This window comes from Schistocerca nitens, chromosome 7 (assembly GCF_023898315.1).
Source record: "Schistocerca nitens isolate TAMUIC-IGC-003100 chromosome 7, iqSchNite1.1, whole genome shotgun sequence".
Lineage (NCBI taxonomy): Eukaryota > Metazoa > Arthropoda > Insecta > Orthoptera > Acrididae > Schistocerca > Schistocerca nitens.
Genome location: NC_064620.1, coordinates 551,405,220 through 551,429,506, shown reverse-complemented (window position 1 = coordinate 551,429,506; position 24,287 = coordinate 551,405,220). Strand labels below are relative to the sequence as shown.

The 24,287-nt window shown below is 39.9% G+C and overlaps 1 protein-coding gene and 1 non-coding gene across 2 annotated transcripts in view; one reads left to right on the top strand and one right to left on the bottom strand.

The window, feature by feature from the left end:
• The window catches only part of LOC126194897 (astakine-like), a 114,569-nt gene that overhangs the window by 21,570 nt on the left and 68,712 nt on the right, over positions 1-24,287 (top strand). The gene's annotated exons all lie outside the window — the stretch shown is intronic.
• On the bottom strand, positions 13,055-13,129 carry Trnat-ugu (transfer RNA threonine (anticodon UGU)). The gene has a single exon. It is a non-coding gene; the product is annotated as a tRNA-Thr (tRNA).

The window sequence follows — 24,287 nt, the reverse complement described above, 5'->3', positions numbered from 1 at the left end:
TGATAGCTAATATCAGTATATGCTTCAGTATAAGCGTAGCTTATTGTCTTTGGCGTGGGGAATAACAGTTGACCAATCGAACTAGAAATCAAGGGTCTGACAATGGGAGTGCACGATGGAAGACACTGATGAAGTGAAGACATTCTGGTGATTGTAATGTGACAGAACAGAAGGATACGAGGTAGCGATTTTAAACGAAGACTAAGGCATTTCGTCCGATTGAATATTGGTTCGTATGTTCAGGTGCGTATGTTTAATGGTTTAAACACACACAGCCAGATGACGACTTTACTCTCGAAGCGCATATCTAAGATTAAAATTGTTTGTTGTGTATTAGATACTCAAAAAGTACACTTTTGGTCATGAAAATTAGAACACCAGGAAATTTTTTTAAAAAAATTACTTATTGTGCGTCTACAGTATAGCAGGAAGAATACGTGATTACATTTATAGATTTGTTTCTTGAAGTTTCCCCTGCTGATCGAATATTCCACCATTTTTCGGTAGTGCATTCGGGATATTATTAACACGTGCGCCGATACTTCGGCTGACAACCGTTCAGCAATTTTCAAGGTGAGTTGCTTGCAAAATTTTTAACGCACCTTACACTGTGCAGTGAACACTCGTGCGTCAAAGGCAGTACTGTTGGTAACAAGCATGAAGGTGAAAAAAGAAGGGAGATGGCAGTGTAGACTTAAAGCTGTGCGTTGTTTTGGAACCAGAGTGTGCGGGGCCAGCGCCATCTTAAGTATCCCAAAATATTAGCAGACTGTTTATCTTAACCACTATGTTTTATAATTACGTAACTAATAACGCCGTAAACAACTGTATTCTCCCTCCTTCATTAAAGCTGACCTTTCCACTTAAAACGTTATTTTATCAAAACTGATCTGTTAACTTATCTTCTTATTTATACACATTGTGGGCCTAAACTCCGTTCTGTTATTGTAAAACCTAAACAATTTTTCGCTTTCAGATTATCTAGCCTCGCTTGAGTAAGAACAGTGCACGGAAAAAATTACCAAGTCGTCTAGCAACATTTGCACTTTGCCACAGAAACAATGCGTAATAACAAAATGAAGATTATGAAGACATAAAAACATGAAGTCCACTTCTATAACATAAATGAATGAGTCGGAAATAGGTTAACTTACGTTGTTAGCAGACGACTATACCGTCAAAACTTTCTTCCCGAGAAAGCTCGACGTACCGTGATGTGAGGTGACGTTCCGTTGACGGTCTGTGTGAATGCCACCATTTGAAATGCATTGTAAAGTATTTTGTTGTGACGTGAATTGATGTGATGTGACGTAACGTAACGTGACGGGCAACATAAATTGGCCTGAAACAAGCAACGTCGTCCCGCCATCACGTCAGAGTTCCAGTTTTACGCTAACAACATCCGCAGAACACAATGCTCAGTCCGGAGATATTTCTACTCTGTGGTTATTATAGATGGCATATGTTGTAATGCCAGGCGGTGAAGACTTAGAACAATATTTTATTTGAGTGCGCAGACATGAAATAAGGGTTTTCAGTTCGACAAATCATGTTGCATTTTTAATGGCAAGCAGTGTACGACGATACATGGAAATCATTTGTTATTTTGCTGTTCTCTTGCATAGAAATAACCTTAAGTTGTAAGGAAAGTCCTAGTAACATCAAAATCCGTTTTCGTAATTGGTGTATTCATTCTTGTGGGAAGGTTTCACTGACCGCTGTAGCCAAGTGGTTCAAGGAGCTTCAGTCGGGAACCGCGCTGCTGCTAGGTCGCAGGTTCGAATCCTGCATCGGGCATGGTTGTGTGTGATGTCCTTAGGTTAGTTAGTTTTAATTAGTTCTAAGTCTAGAGGCCTGATGACCTCAGATCTTCAGTCCCATAGCGCTTAGAGTCATTTGAACCATTTGAGAAGGTTTCACTTCTTTCAAGAAACTTGTTCAACAGAATTCCCAGTTTTTCATCAGCTTCAGCGGTAGGATTCTATCTCATCATGATTTTACATTTTCCTTTACTTTCTGACAAATATATCGTCAGTGATTTTTAGTTTTAGATTTGATTTTTATGTAGTATTATTTTCTTCGATAATTTTAAATCGTATTATATGAGCATGTTTTAATTAGTCACTCTTGGGTTGGAATTATTAGTATCCTCTCAGAGATTCAGTTGCAATGCGAATTCTGATATAGTATTTTATTTTCCATGGGTTGCTGCACTTGATAAAGAATCTTCTGTACACTCTGTTTGTAAACAATTACACTAACATATTAAACAGTTTTCCGTTCGAGTAGGTCTCCCCCCTTAGAAGCGGATGCTTACTGAAAGAATAGCGTTTGATAGTCGTCTTCAATGGGTAGCGTTGGCCACCTGAAGAAAACTTTTTGACCACCTGGACTGCGCTAATGTTTTATGAACTGACATAATGGAAATTTGTAATGTGTTTACGCACTAGTATTTCGTTTTTGTTTGTGTTCGTTTATGGACGTCTGTGTCCACGTAAATGTGCGTGAAGGAGGAGCCACTATTATTGTGGGGAAGACGAAACAAAGATTGCGCTTTGTTGGCAGAAAAATTAGAAGACGCGACAAACTCACTAAAGAGACAGCCTACATTACACTTGTCAGTCCTCTGCTGGAATACTGCTGTTCGGTATGGGATCCTTACCAGGTGGGATTGACGGAGGACATCGAGAAAGTGCAAAGAAGGACAGCTCGTTTCGTGTTATCGCGCAATAGGGGTGAGAGTGTCACTGGTATGATACGCGAGTTGGGATGGCAGTCACTGAAACAAAGGCGGTTTTCTTTGCGGCGAGATCTATTTAAGAAATTTCAATCACCAACTTTCTCTTCCGAATGCGAAAATATTTTGTTGACACCCACCTACGTAGGGAGAAATGATCATCATAATAAAATAAGAGAAATCAGAGCTCGAACGGAAAGATTTAGGTGTTCCTTTTTCCCACGCGCCATTCGAGAGTGGAATGGCAGAGAAGTAGAATGAAAATGGTTCGATGAGCCCTCTGCCAGGCACTTACGTGTGAATTGCAGAGAAACTACGTAGATGTAGATGTATTATGATCAGGCAGAACATGACGACCACCACCTAATAGTCGTTACGTCCACATTTGGCACGGATGTGGTGACGCGTCGTGGCATGGAACCAGTGTGGCCTTGGTAGGTAACTGGAGGGAGTTGGCACCACATCCGCACACATAAGTCACCTAATTCCATAAATCCGGGGAGTGGGGCTATGAGCTCTCACGCCAAGTTCAATCACATCTCAGATGTGTTCGATCTGATTCAGATATGGCGAGTTCGGGGGCCAGCACATCACTTCGAACTCGCCACCGTGTTCCTCGAACCACTCCATTACACTCCTGGCCTTGTGGCAGCTTGTAGACAAATGTCACTGCCGTGGGGAACATGATCGTCAGGAAGGAGTGTACGTGGTCTGCAACCAGTGTACGATACTCCTTTGCCGTCGTGGTGCCTTGTACGAGCTCCACTGGACCCACGGAAGCCCACGCGAAGGTTCCCCAGAGGATAATGGAGGAGCCGCCAGTTTGTCTCTATCCCGCAGTACAGGTGTCAAGGAGCTGTTCCCCTGGAAGACGACGGATTCGCGCCATCCCATTGGCATGATAAACGTTTCGGGATGCATCTACATCTACATCTGCATGATTACCCTGCAATTCACATTTAAGTGTTTGGCAGAGGGTTCATCGAACCACAATCATACTATCTCTCTACCATTCCACTCCCGAACAGCGCGCGGGAAGAACGAACACCTAAACCTTTCTGTTCGAGCTCTGATTTCTCTTATTTTATTTTGATGATCATTCCTACCTATGTAGGTTAGGCTCAACAAAATATTTTCGCATTCGGAAGAGAAAGTTGGTGACTGAAATTTCGTAAATAGATTTCGCCGCGACGAAAAACATCTTTGCTTTAATGACTTCCATCCCAACTCGCGTATCATATCTGCCACACTCTCTCCCCTATTACGTGATAATACAAAACGAGCTGCCCTTTTTTGCACCCTTTCGATGTCCTCCGTCAATCCCACCTGGTAAGGATCCCCCACCACGCAGCAATATTCTAACAGAGGACGAACGAGTGTAGTGTAAGCTGTCTCTTTAGTGGACTTGTGGCATCTTCTAAGTGTCCTGCCAATGAAACGCAACCTTTGGCTCCCCTTCCCCACAATGTTATCTATGTGGTCTTTCCAACTGAAGTTGTTCGTAATTTTAACACCCAGGTACTTAGTTGAATTGACAGCCTTGAGAACTGTACTATTTATCGAGTAATCGAATTCCAACGGATTTCTTTTGGAACTCATCAGACACTGCAACGCTCTGCCACTGCACCAACGTCCAGTGCCGATGATCAAGTGCTCATTTCAGTAGTAGTTACCCATGTCATGGTGACATCGGTCGTCGGCTGCGAATACTCTGACCAGTACTACAGTCTGATGTTTGTTCCGCCACAGTTCGCCTCCTGCTCTGTTTTATCAGACCGCCCAGCCTACGACATCCGACATCCGTAATGAGAGGTAGCCGCCCAACCCCTTCGACGTCTGTACGTGGTTTGACCACGTGTTGAAGACACTCACCATAGCACGCCCGATAAGCCGTGCAGTTTCCGAAATGTTCGCGCCGAGTCTCCGAGCCATCACAATCTGCCCTCTGTCAAACTCAGGCAGATCGCTCACCTTCATCGTTCTACATATAGACAGCACGCTCACTGATACTACATGCACCGTGCGTGTGTCTGACTAGCAGTCATTCCACGCCAGGTTGTAAGCTCCCCACAAAAATTTCATTCACATTTAGTTTAACCTCAAAACAGAAAAATTGCTAAACCTCTCAACAATAAAAATATAATTATGTCGTTCACATTCAGTGTAACGACCCAACAAAAAAATAAATTCAGTAACCTGGTAATAATACAATGTAACTAACCTCTCAATTAAATTGTCGCTCACTTATAATTTTTCAATAATTGACTGTGAATTTAACCTGGTAAATTTTGGACGTCAGCAGTGCTGCGTCATGGCCCTGAAAGATCATTCTGAATAAAAAAAGAAAAATTCTTACCTCAATGAAGTCGCCGGATAACGCAAATATATCTGCTCTTACAATAAATTTTTCTGGCACAGCCCTGTGCAATGCTGGCCGATAGATTGGTCATTTATGAAAGGAAACAACTGATTTTTCTTTTGCAATAATTGGGATGATCATGGGTTGGAGAAATTAGTAAATTCTTTAAATTGAAATGGATGGTTCCTTGAGGTATTTATCAGTGTAGCCAAGACACTGAAATGTTGTATTAATATTCAATGTTATCATTTTGGTAGTACATTAGGTACACCAAACAGTAGGACCATAATAACATCTCCATCGTTCAAGGTGGTGGACAGCTTGATATGTCAACACCACATTCTTGCAGAATCCATACTCTTTCACCAACGTAGAATTCGTGCAAAAACCAAATATAGTGCTCCATGATCATGAGAATGGACAGGACAAACGGATATTGCAGTAATTTCTGGTAATTAGGTCAGAAGCTGAAGGACAGTAAGTCTTATGCTAGTCATCATTGAGAATTACACTAGTCTATCAACCGATTTGAGTAATTATTGGCATTCATTGGCCAGTTACTAAACATTTCTGTACTACATATGGAGTATTACAGAACATTATTCATGTCATCTGATTACAGTAAATATTGGCACTCATTGGCCAGTTACAAAGCATTGTTTTATCCATAATTCAGAAGTCATCATTCAAAACAAGAGTTAATTATTGGCATACCATTTATACATAATTCATCTAATTATAGTAATCATTGGCATTCATTGGCCAGTTACTAAACATGTAGCAAGTATTGAGTATTACAAAACACTATTCATAACTCATCTGATTGCGGTAATTATTGGCACTCATTGGCCAGTTACAAAATATTCATATAGTTTTACAAAACATTATTCAGTATTATTCACAAGTCATCATTCAAAACAGGAGTTATTGAGTGTAGCACCAAGCTACTGGTGTTTATATATGATATCATGTAAGTGACATAAGACATATTTAAAATATAAGACATTGGAACTATTAGTCAAGGTCTGTAGTCCACTAATACATAGACATAATGGAATCAATACATCAGAAAAATTTGCGTTACGTTTAGGACTAGAAATATATCTTAAACTGATAGCATTATTTGGTTATATACTGGTAATAGCTGGGACAGGTAATATTTTTTTTGTGCTAGCAATGAATTGCGTTGGTATCGATAATTGCTGGGGCATCAAAATATTTGCTTTTGACTTATTGCTGGAAATAAGGATTAATAATGTCATTCGTCATGAGTCAGCTGTAGCAAGGTTATGAAACAAGTAGAGTATATGTGATCACATTCATGAATGATACACACAAATGGGTAAAAAAATGCAAGTACTAGAACAGGTTTAATGACTAACTGCTTATAGCACATTAATTTCATGAATAGCTTCTCCTGGAAAAAATACAAAATGGATTATTGAGCTGAAAGAAGAAACGTATATTATGCTGAAAAGTAGTGAACTTCGAATTAACAGGTATTGAAAAGTGTACTTAATATGTATGTGCTCTAGCTGTCCTTTCCAAAACATTCAGTCATTATACTATGCGACATAAGACATTCTGTCAAAAGGAACTGCAACAAATACTTAAATAACTACATGGCATTTCTTAACTAATAGTAAATATATAAATGTCATCATTATCATCATCTGTAAAGAAAAACTTCATTATTCATATTAGCATATTCTTCATATAATTATTCATCATCATTTATTATCATCTGCAAAAAAGGACACTTCATTATTCATTATTCATATTACCATTTACTTCATACAACTATTCATACTATAGAGTTTCTTATTTCTAGCATATTTCATCACTAAAACTAAGATTTGTTGTTCTGTCTGACAGGCTGCATCAATCACCTTGTATTCTGAAAGAAAAATAATTAGTCAAGATTGCTATCATACGCTGTGTATAGTATATTCTGGTTAATGCTTGTTAATTCTGATCCATTTACTCTTCATGACAAGATATTGCATTTTCTTTCGTTCATTCCGATGGTAAAATTTTCATTTCAGAGTAAACCACTGTGGTTTGTTTAATTTATTTCTTGTACACGTTATTGCTTTCTGAAAATGATAAATAAGGATTAATATCTTGCATTTAAATCATATACCCATTAGATAAAAACTTGTTTCTAGTGGTACAACTAAGCATACAGCATAGCATGACAGAAAACGTATTAGGTCAAAAACATAGACAGCTTTCAAGTGATAAATGTACACACAGTATCATAATGTAGTAGCAAAAAAATGTAGAATGGTCAAGATGTGAGATATCATAAGACAAAATGTCAAAGTCAACTGGTGTTTGTTACATCTTAAAGATTTCATAGTACATACAGAGAAAAATTCTACTTTCGATAGGAAAACAATCATATATACACAAAAAATTGAAAATGTGCACGGTCTGATGTGTAACCACAAGAAAAGCGACCTACTAACCCTACCTTGCCGGGCACTTGCCAAAAAAAAATATGATAATCATCAGTAAGTAATCACATAGATAGAATTGCGTAAGTGGTCATAAAATATGTAAGTTTATCTGGAAAAATGTGCACGGTCTGATGTGTAACGACAAGAAAAGCGACCTGCTAACCTTACCTTGCCGGGCACTTGCCAAGAAAAGATATGATAATCATCAGTAAGTAGTCACATAAATATAATTGCATAAGTGGTCATATAAAATTCAGGAAATGGCGTTACAGTGTGATAAATCATAAAGTATGTTCATTCATAAAGGGTTTAATACTGGAGACATGGTGATTGTCCTTGCTTTTTCTGGTTCTCAAAGTTTCGACGTGTACTACATTGGGGTGAGGAATGCTGCGAATTCGATATGGACCTGCGTATAGAAGCTCAAATTTACTGCATCTACTCTTTCCTCTGTTGGATAAATAGTGTGTACGTACTAATATCTTCTGTCCAACGTGAAAGTCACGGCGTGTACAAACCTGTTTTTGCTGTCTTCTCCGGCGCTCTGCGGCACGTTTGATGTTGTTGAGCGCAATGTCAATTATTTCATGGTGGCTTAATCGACGAGATGTAGGAAAAGATACTAGTTCTTTAATTTTGTTGGGTGGTTCAACATTTTTCAATATAACAGTCGGAGATAGCATAGTAGATTCATTTGGTATGGAGTTAATTACATCCTGGAATGAGAGTATGTGTGTATCCCAATCAATATGTTTTTTATGGCAGTATATTCTACATAGTTTACCAATTTCTTTAATTAGTCGTTCACAAAGGTTCGAAGAAGCGTGATACTTGGATATATAGATCGGAGAAATGTTTCTAGCTCGTAACATACGTGTCCATACCGCAGATCGAAATTGTGGTCCATTGTCGGAAATTACTTTCAATACATGCCCTACATGGAATAAAAAATGTTTTACAAATGCATTCGAAATAGATTTAGCAGTAGCTTTGCGTAACGGAGTGAAGGTAACAAATTTCGAAGTGAGTTCAACAGCGACAAGGATGTAGCAAAAACCTCTATTAGATCTGGAAATCGGACCAAAAATGTCTACAGCGGCCATGTGTCTTAATTTAACCGGTACAATGGGCTGTAACGGAGGAATATGTGAAGTCGTGTCTGATTTAGCCTTCTGGCAGATTTTAGATGACGCTAAAACTCGTCGAAAACGTTTCTCCATGTTGGCAAAATAACAGTTTGTCTCAGTATAAGAAAACATTTTCTGGCTCCGTAATGTGCGTAACTTAAATGAGTATACCAAATTAATTTGTTAACAAGCTCGTCAGGAATGCATAGTAACCAGTTGTTGCTGTCAGGGTGAGAGCGGCGAAACAGAATATTATTGCGTACAGTGTAATGGTTTCTAATGGTAACGTTATTTTTATCTTGCCAAAGGCGTTTAATTTCTTTCCATACGTTGTCTTTGCTCTGCTCCTGTGCTATGTCTCGTAATGATGCCGAAATAAAATTTTCGAATGCAACTTGTTGAATATACATGACGCTAGAATTTGCTTGGCAGAAGTTGGTTGCGATGTCTTGCTGATTGTTGCTGAGAGAACGGGATAGTGCGTCTGCTACAACATTTTGTGTACCAGGAACGTGAACAATTGTAAAATTAAATTCCTGTAAATAAAGTTTCCATCTGCTTAATCTGTCATGTGTAAATTTTGCTGAAAGTAAAAACTGGATAGCTCTATGATCTGTGTAAACGGTCGTATGTCTTCCATAACGAAAATGCCTAAATCTCGTAAATGCCCATACAACACACAATGTTTCAAGTTCTGTGGCAGAATAATTGCGTTCAGCAGGTGACAGAATGCGACTTGCAAAGGCGATGTTTTTAATTACTGTAGTACCGTCTTCTTCAATTTCCTGAAAAATGTGTACGCCTAAAGCGGTGTTAGAACTGTCAGTGGCAATGGAAAAATTTCTGGTAGGGTCTGGGTGTGATAAAAGTGGTGCATTTAACAAGGCATGTTTCAAATTAACAAATTCAGAATGTCCTTGGCTATCCCAGGACCAAATAGCGTTTTTACCCGTCAATTGGCATAATCTAGGTGTATCTAAAGCAGAGTAATGAATAAATTTACGGAAAAAAGTTAATTAAACCCAAAAAGCTGCGTAGTTGTTTCTTCGTCGTTGGAACAGTAATGTCACGTAAAGCTTGAAGTTTTTCTGGGTCAGGCGCAATGCCTTCTGCTGAAATTACATGTCCAAGAAGTTTTACCAAAGTGCGATTTGCTAAGATTAACTGTGAGTCCTTGTGCACGAAACGTTTGTAACAGTTGTTCAAGAATCAGATTGTGTTCAGACCAGTTAGCTTATGCGATAACGATGTTGTCTACATACGTTGTGATTCTGTGTTTCATGCAAAAATGTGTATCGGATGTCGTCAAAACTAATAACATATTCGTGAACATGATTCTGTGTGTCAAAAGTATGGCTTACGTTGCTGGAAGATGCAACCTGTACTGTATTTAGTCAAATTCTATCTGACGTGCTGTTATTTGCGGGAGGATGCTGTGGCATCTCGACTATTTGTACTGTTCTTTTATTTCGTCCTGGCGTATTACGTTCGGGATGATATCTACTGTCTGGTTCATTCATGATAATCTGTTGTGGTTGATGCTGCTGCTGGTAAGACCGACTGTTACGCTGAAAACTATGCTCATTACATTTACGTCTGTCATAGTAATCATTGCTATGCGGCGCGTTGCGATACGAGTTGAAATGATGTGTCTTGTGTACATACTGGTTTCCTTGTTGATGTGCGTTACTATTTGGCGGAGCCGGTGCTATACGTGTAGGCAGCGAAACATTAAAGCTTGGTTGACCTTGCAGACTACATTGTTGGTTAGGTATGCTAACCGACTGGTTTTGTTGATGTTGTGGGGAAAAGCCTCTATTGTTGCCAAACTGTGTCTGCGATTGCTGAAAATTTTGACGATACTGCTGATTAAAATTTTGTCTGTTATTAAAATTATGCTAACTGTCATTTCTGAAGCGTCTAATGAAAACTGTCACTTTTAGGTAAAACTTGTCGTATCAGGTTTTCTTTACTCATTCATAACATTAGATAGATCGATAGTTGAAGAGTTGTTTTGATAGATATAAAGGACAGTAAAAGAGTAGGCAGCAGTGCAGAAAACTAAAGATGAAATAGCACTACTACGGCTCAGGGCCCTGTGCACGCTACGGCACATATTCATCGAAGTGCAATGAATCCCCTGAGGTCAATTACGCGCTGCAAATAAATTTTAGTTTCTGCGTTACAGGCAATGCCGGTGAAAATTCAAAAGCAAATCGTTGTATCCAATCCAAAGGGTGAATCTGTGATCTGTCATTTTTAAATACCTTGTATTTCCTAATGGATAGAAAGTGCTTGTAATCAAAATTATCGTCTCTACATGACTGAGCAGGTTCAGGTTTGTGTAATAATCTGTTTGTTTGTGAGTGTTCGGAATCTAACTCACGTAGTCTCTGTAAATTACCTAAGTTACACTGGCTGTGTGAGTGTGACAAATGTTCGGATTGTGGCGTATGCTGTGACGTGTTAGTGACTGAAACATTTTTCATTTCTGTCACTTTAAAACGTTCGTCAATTTGGCTGTTCTGTTGTTCAAATCTTTTATCGACTTCCGCATCCAGCGTGCGTGAAAGTTCTGCTGACAATAATTTAAACTCGTGGCGTAACTGTGTTGCTTTTTCAGAACATTGTTCAGTGACTACACTACTTTCATCTCTAAGTAAATTCGTTGTGGCTACACGTGTACTACTTAATTCTTGTGCAACAGATCTAATTTCTTCACTACTGTTCCTAGCACAAGCCTCAATTTCCTCACGTAATTGTTATTTAGTATCATGACATTGCACGGTAACGGCTGTAATCTGTTCACTAAGTTGTTTGTTCTGTTCATTAAGGTTGTCGTGTTTTTCATTCGACTGTTTGAAACTTTCATTAAGCTGTTTGCACGATTCATTAAGGTTGTCGTATTTTTCATTAAGTTGTTTGAAATGGTTGTCTAGTTTTTCATTGAATTGAAGTAATAATGCCATAACTTGATCCCAGCCAATATTACTTACTCTATTCTCTGTGCTGTTTGATGACGTATCTGCAATTGTCACGTTTTGTGTAACCATTTGCTCATTCTCTGATTCTTGAAAAAGTTAGCCAACTGGATGTGTACTGTTGGTCACTGCACCGGAACCAAATAAATCTGACATATTTTGAGTACATTGTTCATCTTCGTTAGAAAAATTTATCTGTTCACAATTCAAATTTTGCAAACCGGGTGTGTCAAACTGGGCAGCGTTCATTGTATCGGAACGTGCCGCGTCATCAGTTGTTACATTTACTGTGGACATAATTGAATTTGTTTGTTCATCATTAGGATTTAACTCAATACTAGTGGTCGGTACGCACTGATTATCAGTAATTAGAGGATTATCGCTATTACACTGAGTGTTTCAAGTATTATCGGTCATATTATTCGAGTCGGCTATTTCACTCATTGCACATCGTGATGTACTGTTAACAGTTTTTCGCGGCATTTTTCACAAATCAAAATTAAGCACAAAATGAAACAAAGACGAAGCAAAAATGGAACAAACACAATTACAATAAAGAGCAATAAATTGCCGATGATCTGTGAAAGAAAGAGTGACAAATTAGTAAATGCGTTGCGCCAGATGCAAACTACATTTAAGTAAATAAGAGCAGATATATAACTGACTACTTCTCAGAAATTCACAAAAATACGATCCTGGCCAGTTGTCGACAAGTATAACCTCCCGACAAAAATTTCATTCACATTTAGTGTAACCACAAAACTGAAAAATTGCTAAACCTCTCAACAATAAAAATATAATTATGTCGTTCACATTCAGTGTAACGACCCAACAAAAAAATAAATTCAGTAACCTGGTAATAATACAATGTAACTAACCTCTCAATTAAATTGTCGCTCACTTATAATTTTTCAATAATTGATGTGAATTTAACCTGGTAAATTTTGGACGTCAGCAGTGCCGCGTCATGGCCCTGAAAGATCATTCTGAATAGAAAAAGAAAAATTCTTACCTCAATGAAGTCGCCGGATAACGCAAATATATCTGCTCTTACAATAAATTTTTCTGGCACAGCCCTGTGCAATGCTGGCCGATAGATTTGTCATTTATGAAAGGAAACAACTGATTTTTCTTTTGCAATAATCGCGATGATCATGGATTGGAGAAATTAGTAAATTCTTTAAATTGAAATGAATGGTTGTTAAAAGTTATTTTTTATGAGAAAGATTATTATTAGGACATTTTTAATACATTTACATGGGACTTGAGATAACAATACTACGTATGCGCCAGGCTGCTTTTTACCTTATACAATAATGATAATTAAATGGACACCCTAGCTGCAAGCAGGCGTTGATACATTTCATTGGGGACATGTTGAATATGTGTGCCCCGACCGGGACTCGAACCCGGGATCTCCTGCTTACATGGCAGACGCTCTATCCATCTGAGCCACCGCGGGCACAGAGGATAGTGTGTCTGCAGGGACTTATCCCTTGCACGCTCCCCGTGAGATCCACATTCCCAACATGTCCACAACACTACATTCGTAGTGCGCCTAATAGATGTTTGACCATCATACTCATTACTCGTGGCAGATTAATCTACCAAGTCCCGTAATGCTCAGGCTCGGGCATCGCTGCACCACGACCGGCCCAGCCAACACGATACACCAGACTGCTCGCTAGCAACTACTTACTGCTACAGCTACACAGTTCCTACTGCAGTCAACACTGCTCTCTGGTCTGAAATTCTCTTATACCTTACATATCGCAGGCAGCGCGTGAGCAATACATCGAAATTACATCTGCTCGGACCTCTTACAATGTTTGTATCGATCGTAGGTCGGTGGTCATTATGCTCTGGGTGATCAGTGCAGAGAGAGGATTTTAAGCAAACGCAGGACAGTGTTATAGTAGCTCCTATAGGTAGAGCGCCCAAAAACCCTTGTACCATTAACATTAACATCACAGCTTCAGCTAGTACGTCGCCTTTACTGTAGTGGGCCAATGCACATGTGGCACGTCTCGTCTTCCCCACCGTTACAGCCGGCCATTGTGACCGAGCAGTTCTAGGCGCTTCAGTCCAGAACCACGTTGCTGCTATGGTCGCAGGTTCGAATCCTGCCTCGGGCATGGATGTGTGTGATGTCGTTAGGTTAGTTAGGTTTAAGTAGTTCTAAGTTCTAGGGGACTAATGACCTCATAAGTTAAGTCCCATAGTGCTCAGAGCCATTTGAACCATTTTATTTAATATTTCAGCATGTTTCGAGCTATAATCTTATTATCAGGAGAAAATGACGATGCAAAAACATTTAATATGAATATACCTAAAGCTTAATGTAGTAGGTTTCTGTCTCGGAGTATGTTGTGAACTACTGTGTTCAAAGAAATCGACAGCAGTCCCGAGACCGAAAACTAGCAAATTATGTTGTTGTTGTGGTCTTCAGTCCTGAGACTGGTTTGATGCAGCTCTCCACGCTACTCTATCCTGTGCAAGCTTCTTCATCTCCCAGTACGTACTGCAGCCTACATCCCTCTGAATCTGCTTAGTGTATTCATCTCTTGGTCTCCCTCTACAATTTTTACCCTCCACGCTGCCCTCCAATATTAAATTGGTGATCCCTTGATGCCTCAGAACATGTTCTACCAACCGATCCCTTCTTCTAGTCAAGTTGTGCCACAAACTCCTCTTCTCCACAATCCTATTCAGCACCTCCTCATTAGTTATGTGTTCCATCTTCAGCATTCTTCTGTAGCACCATATTTCGAAAGCTTCTATTCTCTTCTTGTCCAAACTAGTTATCGTCCATGTTTCACTTCCATACATGGCTACACTCCATACATATACTTTCAGAAACGACTTCCTGACACTTAAATCTATACTCGATATTAACAAATTTCTCTTCCTCAGAAACACTTTCCTTGCCATTGCCAGTCTACATTTTATTTCCTCTCTACTTCGACCATCATCAGTTATTTTTCTCCCCAAATAGCAAAACTCATTTACTACTTTAAGGGTCTCATTTCCTAATCTAATTCCCTCAGCATCACCCGACTTAAGTCGACTACATTCCATTATCCTCGTTTTGCTTATGTTGATGTTCATCTTATATCCTCCTTTCAAGACACTGCCCATTCCGTTCAACTGCTCTTCCAAGTACTTTGCTGTCTCTGACAAAATTACGTCATCGGCGAACCTTAAAGTTTTTATTTCTTCTCCATGGATTTTAATTCCTACTCCGAATTTTTTCTTTTGTTTCCTTTACTGCTTGCTCAATATACAGATTGAACAACATCGGGGAGAGGCTACAACCCTCTCTCACTCCCTTCCCAACCACTGCTTCCCTTTCATGTCCCTCAACTCTTATAACTGCCATCTGGTTTCTGTACAAATTGTAAATAGCCTTTCGCTCCCTGTATTTTACCACTGCCACTTTCAGAATTTGAAAGAAAGTATTCCAGTCAACATTGTCAAAAGCTTTCTCTAAGTCTACAAATGCTAGAAACGTAGGTTTGCCTTTTCTTAATCTAGCTTCTAAAATAAGTCGTAGGGTCAGTTTTGTCTCACGTGATCCCATATTTCTACGGAATCCAAACTGATCTTCCCCGAGGTCGGCTTCTACCAGTTTTTTCATTCGCCTGTAGAGAATTCGCTTTAGTATTAAACCGATAGTTCGGTAATTTTCACATCTGTCAACACCTGCTTTCTTTGGGATTCTTCTTGAAGTCTGAGGGTATTTCGCCTCTCTCATACATATTGCTCACCAGATGGTAGAGTTTTGTCAGGACTGGCTCTCCCAAGGCTGTGAGTAGTTCTAATGGAATGTTGTCTACTCCCGGGGCCTTGTTTCGACTTAGGTCTTTCAGTGCTTTATCAAACTCTTCACGCAGTATCATATCTCCCATTTCCATCTACATCCTCTGCAATTTCTATAAAATTGCCCTCAAGTACATCGCCCTTGTATAGACCCTCTATATACTCCTTCCGGCTTTCTGCTTTCCCTTCTTTGCTTAGAACCGGGTTCCCATCTGAGCTCTTGATATTCATACAAGCCGTTCTCTTTTCTCCAAAGGTCTCTTTAATTTTCCTGTAGGCAGTATCTATCTTACCCCTAGTGAGATAAGCCACTACATCCTTACATTTGTCCTCTAGCGATGCCTGCTTAGGCATTTTGCACTTCCTGTCGATCTCATTTTTGAGATGTTTGTATTCCTTTTTGCCTGCTTCATTTACTGCATTTTTGTATTTTCTCCTTTCGTCAATTAAATTCAATATTTCTTTTGTCACCCAAGGATTTCTACTAGCCCTCGTCTTTTTACCTACTTGATCCTCTGCTGCCTTCACTATTTCATTCCTCAAAGCTACCCATTCTTCTTTTACTGTATTTCTTTCCCCCATTCTTGTCAATTTTCCCTTATGCTCTCCCTGAAACCCTGTACAACCTCTGGTTTAGTCAGTTTATCCAGGTCCCATCTCCTTAAATTCCCACCTTTTTGCAGTTTCTTCAGTTTTAATCTACAGTTCATAACCAATAGATTGTGGTCAGAAATATCTTACAATTTAGAAACCTGGTTCCTAAATCTCTGTCTTATCAATATATAATCTATCTGAAACCTTCAGTATCTCCAGGATTCTTCCATGTATACAACCTTCTTTTATGATTCTTGAACCAAGTGTTAGCTATGATTAAGTTGTGCTCTGTGCAAAATTCTACCAGGCGGCTTCCTCTTTCATTTCTTACCCCCCATCCATATTCACCTACTACGTTTCCGTCTCTCCCTTTTCCTACTACCGAATTCCAGTCACCCATGACTATTAAATTTTCGTCTCCCTTCACTATCTGAATAATTTCTTTTGTTTCATCATACATTTCTTCAATTATTTCGTCATCTGCAGAGATAGTTGGCATATAGACTTGTACTACTGTCGTAGGCGTGGGTAGCAAATTATATTGATATTGAATGTTATAATATTGCCAATTTTCCCTGAGGATGAGATCACCCCGCGAAACATGTTGGAATATTAAAATAGTTCACATACATTAACAAAGAACTTGTGAGTGGCAGTGGTCTCTAAAAACCTGTTACTTAATTTTAACAAACACTCACCGTCGAATAACAACGGATACACCATTAAATTACAACTAAATGTTTTTCATCAACTAGTCACCTCAGGATTCTCGCAGCATGTTTCATTGCTCTTTTAATCGAAGCTACAAACATTAGAGAATGAGGACGTGCAAGGTACGGGAAATTATATTTTAATTTGAAATATACCTAGCACAAAAGTTACTGTTGGGTTATATGTTTCATATTCCATAAAAAAGCTTCAAGAGCAGCGTATGACTCAGACGTCGTTTAGATACGGTGCTGCTAGCTCATCGGAATGTACTTTCACACAGCTACTCGGCGAAAGATTCCCCTGCGGTCAGGGGCCCTTGGACAGCCAGTATCTGCAGGGTTCACGCCAGTCCTGCGATAGCGCAGTCCCACGGACGACCGCCGCCCCTGACAACACGAACGTCGCAACGCGGGCTCACACCGAAAGCTGTCAGTTCACTCACCCAGTCTCGAGAATGTTTATTTTCGAACGCTGGTAACGTTGCACGCATGTTCTCGGCGCAATGATATTGCATTTGATCAGCTAAGCTTTCCACTGAGAAATCTGTCGATGCTTGCATTGGCACCAGTCTCTTGGAATTTAGTTTACAGATTTAGAGACAAATGTAAATATCAGTCACCGTATTATTATTATTATCATCATCATCCTCATCATCATCATTATCACTACCACCACCACCTTCGTCATCACCAGCCATTTGACAACAGTCGGGAAACGGCCTCCATTAGACTCCTGCATGCATTATAGTCTTCATTAAATGCATTCATATTGCTGCTGCATGGCTTCTGATGTCATCTAAACATGTTGTAATCTCCAAACAGATAAATTCCGTAACCTCGCAATAAAAAGTGACTAACCTCCCAATAAAAATGTGACTCATATATAAGCTTTCAAAAGAAATCTCGTAATGTAACCTTTCAATAATTAACTGACTGTGAATCTAAACTGGTAAATCTGGACGTCAGCAGCGCTGCGTCATAGCCCTGAAAAGTCATTCTGAATAAACTGAAAATTCTTACCTCAATGATGTCGTCGGATAACGCATATATATCTGCTCCAATAAGAAATTTTTCTAACTGATTTTGTTTAAGATAATCGGCATGACTATGGATAGGATAAATTAGTAAAAACTTTAAATTCAGATGAATGACTGTCAAAAGTTATCTTTATAAGAAATATTATTATTTAAGGATTTTTTGAAAACATTTACATGGGACTTTTATATAACTATAGTACAAAAATCAGTTGTATCAATTAACATATGCGCGCGGCAATAAAGAACAATAATATTTTGCTTTTACCTTATACTACAACGCTCAGGCACGGCCATCGTTCTCCACGACCGGCCTTGGTAATTCCATAACTCTACTGCTCTTCTCGAGCTGCAAAACACCACTACTGGACAGCACTGTCCAGGGCACAAGTGCTCTCTGTGAGCTATACAACTCGACAACTGCTCCCTACAAGCGACCTGACCCAACCGCCCGACTGCGAGCTACTACTGCTGCTGCTGCTGACACTGCTCTCTGGTCTGCGATTCTATTGTAGCATACATATCGCAGGCAGCGCGTGAGCAATCCATCTAAGTTACATCTGCTCGAGTGCGCTAGCAATAAATTCCCTAGTCGTGGATCTCTTACAATATCTATTGTGTCCTTGGTCCATCTGCCATCCATTCGGGTGGCTGCATGCCATGCATACCTGTGTACTATCCGATCAAGACCGTCCGGACATCACTAAGCAGTTGGCCTATCGAGATCACCGCTAGATGTCACGAGAAACGGATCCGCCAGTAGTAAAGGAGGCGAGGAGTGTCGTGTTGTCAGTAGAGAGTCAGTAACAGTAGGATGGATCAGTTAGGAGAACTTCCTGACTTCGAACGTGAACTAGTCATCTGATACCACCTGAGTTACTAATCCATCTAAGACATTTCAACCTCTCAAAAGCTGACCAAGGTGTTTGTGATGTGATTGTGAAGTGAAAAAGCGAAAGAACGACCATCACTGAAACAAGGCCAGGGAGACCTCATGTACTGATGAGCAGGGATCCTCAAGCATTGCGTGGAATGGTTGTAAAGACTCGCATGAAATCAGTGGAAGGATTATTCGTGGTTTCCAGTAGTCCAGTTAGTACAGAGGATCCTCGAGCATTGTGTGGGATGGTTGTAAAGACTCCCTCGAAATCAGTGGAAGGGTCAGTTGTGGTTTCCAGTTGTCCAGATAGTACAGAGACTGCGCGTAGGGAGTTAAGAAGAACGGGTTACAATGGTCGAGGAACTTCTCGTGTATTTTTTAACATGTCCATGCTAAGCGGCGCTAGGGCGGTGTAAACAGCGACGCCACTGGACTGTGGGGAAACGAATGATTTGGAGTGGCGCATCACGCTGTACCCTTTGGTAATTCGATTTCAGAGTCTTTGTGAATTCCTGGAGAACGTTATCGGCCATCAGGTTAAGTGCCTACAGTGAAGAATGCAGGAGGTGCCTACTTAGGGTGTACACACCTTTTTGCGCTTAAGAAAACGGTAATAGACGAATGATATGTACACACATAAAAAAAGTTTTGCATCACCCCGGTTCCCAGAAGACCAGAAGATAGACATTGAATGTGGATATTGTATCACAGACACAGTCCCTTTGACTGTTCAGAAATGTCACTAAACCCGCCCAGAGATGTAAACAACCATGCATGAGCAGAGCCTATCAGACAGAGGGGGTCCGACAGCCGATCAGTCCCAGTCATTCCATCAGAAAGGAGGTACACGGCTCGTCTTGTCTGTAGTTCAAACATGCCTAGACGCTCAATACTGCGGTTCGATCGCGTCCGCATTGTTACTTTGTGCCGGGAAGGGCGCTCAACAAGGGAAATGTCCAGGCGTCTTGGAGTGAACCAAAGCGATGTTGTTCGGAAATGGTGGAGATACAGAGAGACAGAAACCGTCGATGACATGCCTCGCCCAAGCCGCCCAAGGCTACTACTGCAGTGGATGACCGCTATCTACGGATTATGGCTCGAAGGAACCTTGACAACAACGCCACCATGTTGAATAATGCTTTCCGTACAGCCACAGGAGTCGTGTTATGACTCAAACTGTGATCAATAGACTGCATGATGCGCAACTTCACTCCCGACGTCCATAGCGAGGTCCATCTTTGCAACCACGACACCATGCAGCGCGGTACAGATGGGCCAAACAACATGTCGAATGGACCACTTGGCATCATCCATTCTTCACCGATGAGGGTGACATATGTCTTCAATCAGACAATCGTCGGAGACGTGTTTCGAGGCAACCAGGTCACGCTGAACGCTTTGGACACACTGTCCAGCTAGTGTAGCAAGGTGGGGGTTCCCTGCTGTTTTGGCGTGGCATTATGTGGGGCCGACGTACGCCGCTGGTGGTCACGGAAGGCGCCGTTACGGCTGTACGATACGTGCGTGAATGCCATCCTCCGACCGATAGTGCAACTATACCGGCAGCATATTGGCGAGGCATTCGTCTTCATGGACGACAATTTACGCCTTCATCGTGCACATCTTGTGAATGATTTCTTTCAGGATAACGACGTTGCACGACTTGAGTGGTCAGCATGTTCTCCAGACATGAACCCTATCGAACATGCCTGGGATAGATTGGAATGGGCTGTTTATGGACGACGTGACCCACCAACCACTCTGAGGGATCTGCTCCGAATCGCCGCTGAGGAGTGAGACAATGTGGACCAACAGTGCCTTGATGAACTTGTGGATAGTATGCCACGACGAATACAGGCGTGCATCAATGCAAGAGGACGTGCTACTGGGTATTAGAGGTATCGATGTGTACAGCAATCTGGAGCACCACCTCTGAAGGTCTCGCTGTGTGATGGTACAACATGCAATGTGTGATTTTCATGTGCAATAAAAAGGGCGGAAATGATGTTTATGTTGATCTCTATTCCAGTTTCCTGTACAGGTTCCGGAACTCTCGGAACCGAGGCGATGCAAAACTTTCTTTGATTTGTGTATAAACTTTACAGCGTCGTGTATTGTGTGCTGTAGGGGAACAGTTTGAAGATGATGATTTTACGCAAGTCACAATGCACCCTTGCATAAAGCAGCATCTGTGGGGCAATGATTTGTGGACAATAATATTCCTGAAATGGACTGGTCTGACAGAAGTCCATTTTTGAATCCATTAGAACATCTGTGGAATGAGTTAAAACATCAGCTTTGCTCCTAACCCCAGCGTCCATCACTACCTCCTCTGGTCTCGGTTCTTGAGGAAGACTGGGCTGCCATTCCTTCACAGGTATTGAGACATCTCATTGAAAGCGTCTCAACAGAGTTCAAGCCGTCATAAAGGCGAAGGGTGACATACCTCATATTAATATCCAGTAACAGGTGCTCCGATATTATTGGTAAGATAGTGTACTAACAGTTGCGCCCTACGATCCAGTTACGTTCGTAGCCCTTTTATTCTTTTTTTCCCTTATGTTTCTAATAATTACTTACATTCATCACACCATTGACCGCTGGCACAAGTCTGAGTTTTTGAATGATTTTCACATTAAAGGTTTTGAAAGCCTTATCTCACTTCCAAAATAACTTCCGTTTATTTCTTTTTCTGTCCATCCATTGCTTGTCTTCAACTGGCCTATTTAGAAAAAATCATGCTCTGCATCTCTTGTCTTCGTTGTTTTATTTTCTTTTTGCTATGTTAGTTGTTTATAGTTTTAATCTTATTGCAATTGATTTTCAGGCGAATTTTCAAACTTGTTCTAGTCAAGTTCTTACAACCGTTGTTGAAATTTAAGAACCTCGCCCAGCCTCTTGATGCCAATTGACGAGCTACACGACCGAATAGAAGCGGTTTCGGTCAAGAATACCACCATAACGACCGGGAGAGCGGTGACCTCCTATCCGCATCCTCCCCTGAGGATGACACGGCGGTCGGATGGTCCCGGTAGGCCACACGTGGCCTGAAGACGGAGTGTTTTTTTTTTTTTTTTTTTTAGGCACATAGTACAGTTTGATCCAAAAAACGAAGACGACGAATATTAACATACATTCATTATCCGAACCCTAAATATGCCCTGGCGTTTCCGTATATTAACATACATTCCTCATCCGAACCCTAAATATGCCCTGGCGTTTCCGTATTTAGTTTCTGTCCTTCGGAAGTAATACATTTAATATTTATCGCTATAAGTAGCCTCTCTGTGGTAGATGGCATACGACAATGCAACTTTATTTTCAACTTTGCACTGCTTATACTTTTTTAAAGTAAAGTGACCATATTTTAGCTTATGTAATTACTACCTTTACGTATTAATATAAAGAAACTCTTTATAAAAGAATGATATTACGCCCACAAATATTTCTGTGTGCTCTACTGAAGAATGCATAGGGACGTATTTACTGCAATTTAAGAGTAATCTCTATTTTGCTACTTCTGTAGTTACATAGATAATGCAACCTTTGCATACCCAGTTGATGGCTTTCTAACAACCATACTAATAAGGAATTGTAATTAATTCTTCCCTTTATTATTTTACAATACAAACGTTACTAAAAGCAGAACTTTCGTGATAAATCTTTTCTTTGTTAGCAAAAATAGCAATAACTGAAAGTGCAGTAAGTCCTTAGTCAGAAATAACGCACCCTAAATTAATGGTCAATTTACGAAGCTGCTTTTTTGATAATCTACAACATAAACATGAGTAATTACGTTTCTCTCTTTCTGTGTAATTTTTTAGTTACGTGTTCTGTAGATCATTTGAACGATTCTTCAACCGAAGTTATGTGGAAAGCGTCAGTTTACTGGACATAATTTCGTCCATGGAGTAGAATCAGTTGTCCAGGAGAAACGATTTTATATTAGACTTAAAACATGCTTTGCTACCTGTTAGACATTTTGTGGTCTTGGTAAATGATCAAAAATTTTCGTTGTTGCATGTTGAACTCCTTTCTGAGCCACTGACAGCTTTAATAAAGGGTAAGAAGTAGTGTTGTAGGTATGGATATGTTTATTCTTCTCAAATTGTGATGGATTATGTATTGGCGAATTTCATTGGCGAATATACCTATTGTAATGGTGCAGCTAAAATACCTAATTCCTTGAAGAGGTACGTACATGATGACTGTGAGTGAACATCACATATTATTCTTACTGCTCGCTTTTATCTAATCAGTACTTTCTTTCTAAGACATAAGTTATCCTAGATAATTATTCCATGACTGAGAGGAATATGCTGATTCGTTTGTTTCTACGACTAGCAATTATACGAAGAGCGAAAATAGCTGAACTTAATTGTTTGAGAAGCTCAATAATATGCTTCTTTCATTTCAAATTTTCTTCAATACGTATACCCGAAAATTTGGAGCATTCTACCCTATTTACTAAATCTTGTTCGTGTGATACGTAACCTGTTGGTATGACTCTGTTCATTCTACAGAACTGACTGTAGTGCAATTTCTCAAAATCTGGGGATAGTTTATTTTCAGGAAACCACTTAATAACGCTTTGTAAAATATCATTTACCAACTCTTCTGTTATTTTGTCTCTAATGGGATGTATTGAAATAGTATTACCGTCCGCAAAAAGTAGCAGTTCGGTTTATTGAATGTTAATTGGCAGTTCCTGCCTCGTGACAAATTAGGAACTGAACGGAAAACCTATATTGTTGGAACCGTGCTAAAGCTGCTGCAGAATGTACTCAGTTGTTCTTTATCAATTTACTTCCTCAAGGCAACTCACAGTATTTTACGTGGCTGACTCACAAATCCAGTCCATTCTCAATGCAAGTTTAAATTATGCTAAAAGCCACTCTAAACCAGCTTTAGAAACGTAAAAGGAGCAAATTAATAACAATATTATCAATTTAAACAATAATCATAATGTAGATCTTGACTGTCGATGCTTCATATAGTGACCAGCTTCCGTGAAGAGAGCGTCAAATATCCACCGTGGAGAGTATGCACTTCTTGCACTCCTTTCATCAATGTCTGCATTTACGAAGCTGACCCTTCCTCGCCTTTCTCCAAAAAATGAGCAAGAAATTATACGTTTTAAATAACAACATACATAAAAATGACAACAGACTGATAACCATCGATTTCATCATATTTTCTTTTAAAGTTTACCTGTGTCTAATGTGATGGGACTATTGCTCTCGCGACGTCTCATATTCACGTATGACCCATCATACAGAATCCTTCTTCCACTGCCTTAATACAGAAAAGATACACATATATTTCTACTCCTTTAATATTCAACAATATGATATTCATATTCAGTCTTTATGAACTTACTATTTATGAACTGTCCGTCCAAAATGTCATTTTTGTCATTGGTTATTTGACTGTTCGCCTGGCCGTCCGTCTGTTAAGACCCGTTTTTCTCAGAGACGGATAGATACATCAAGTTAAAATTTGTGTGAAATAATAAAGTCTATGGTCTCTTGGTAGTGTAAAAAGTTACGCTTCTAAGTCAATGCAGTCAAAATATACGACCATT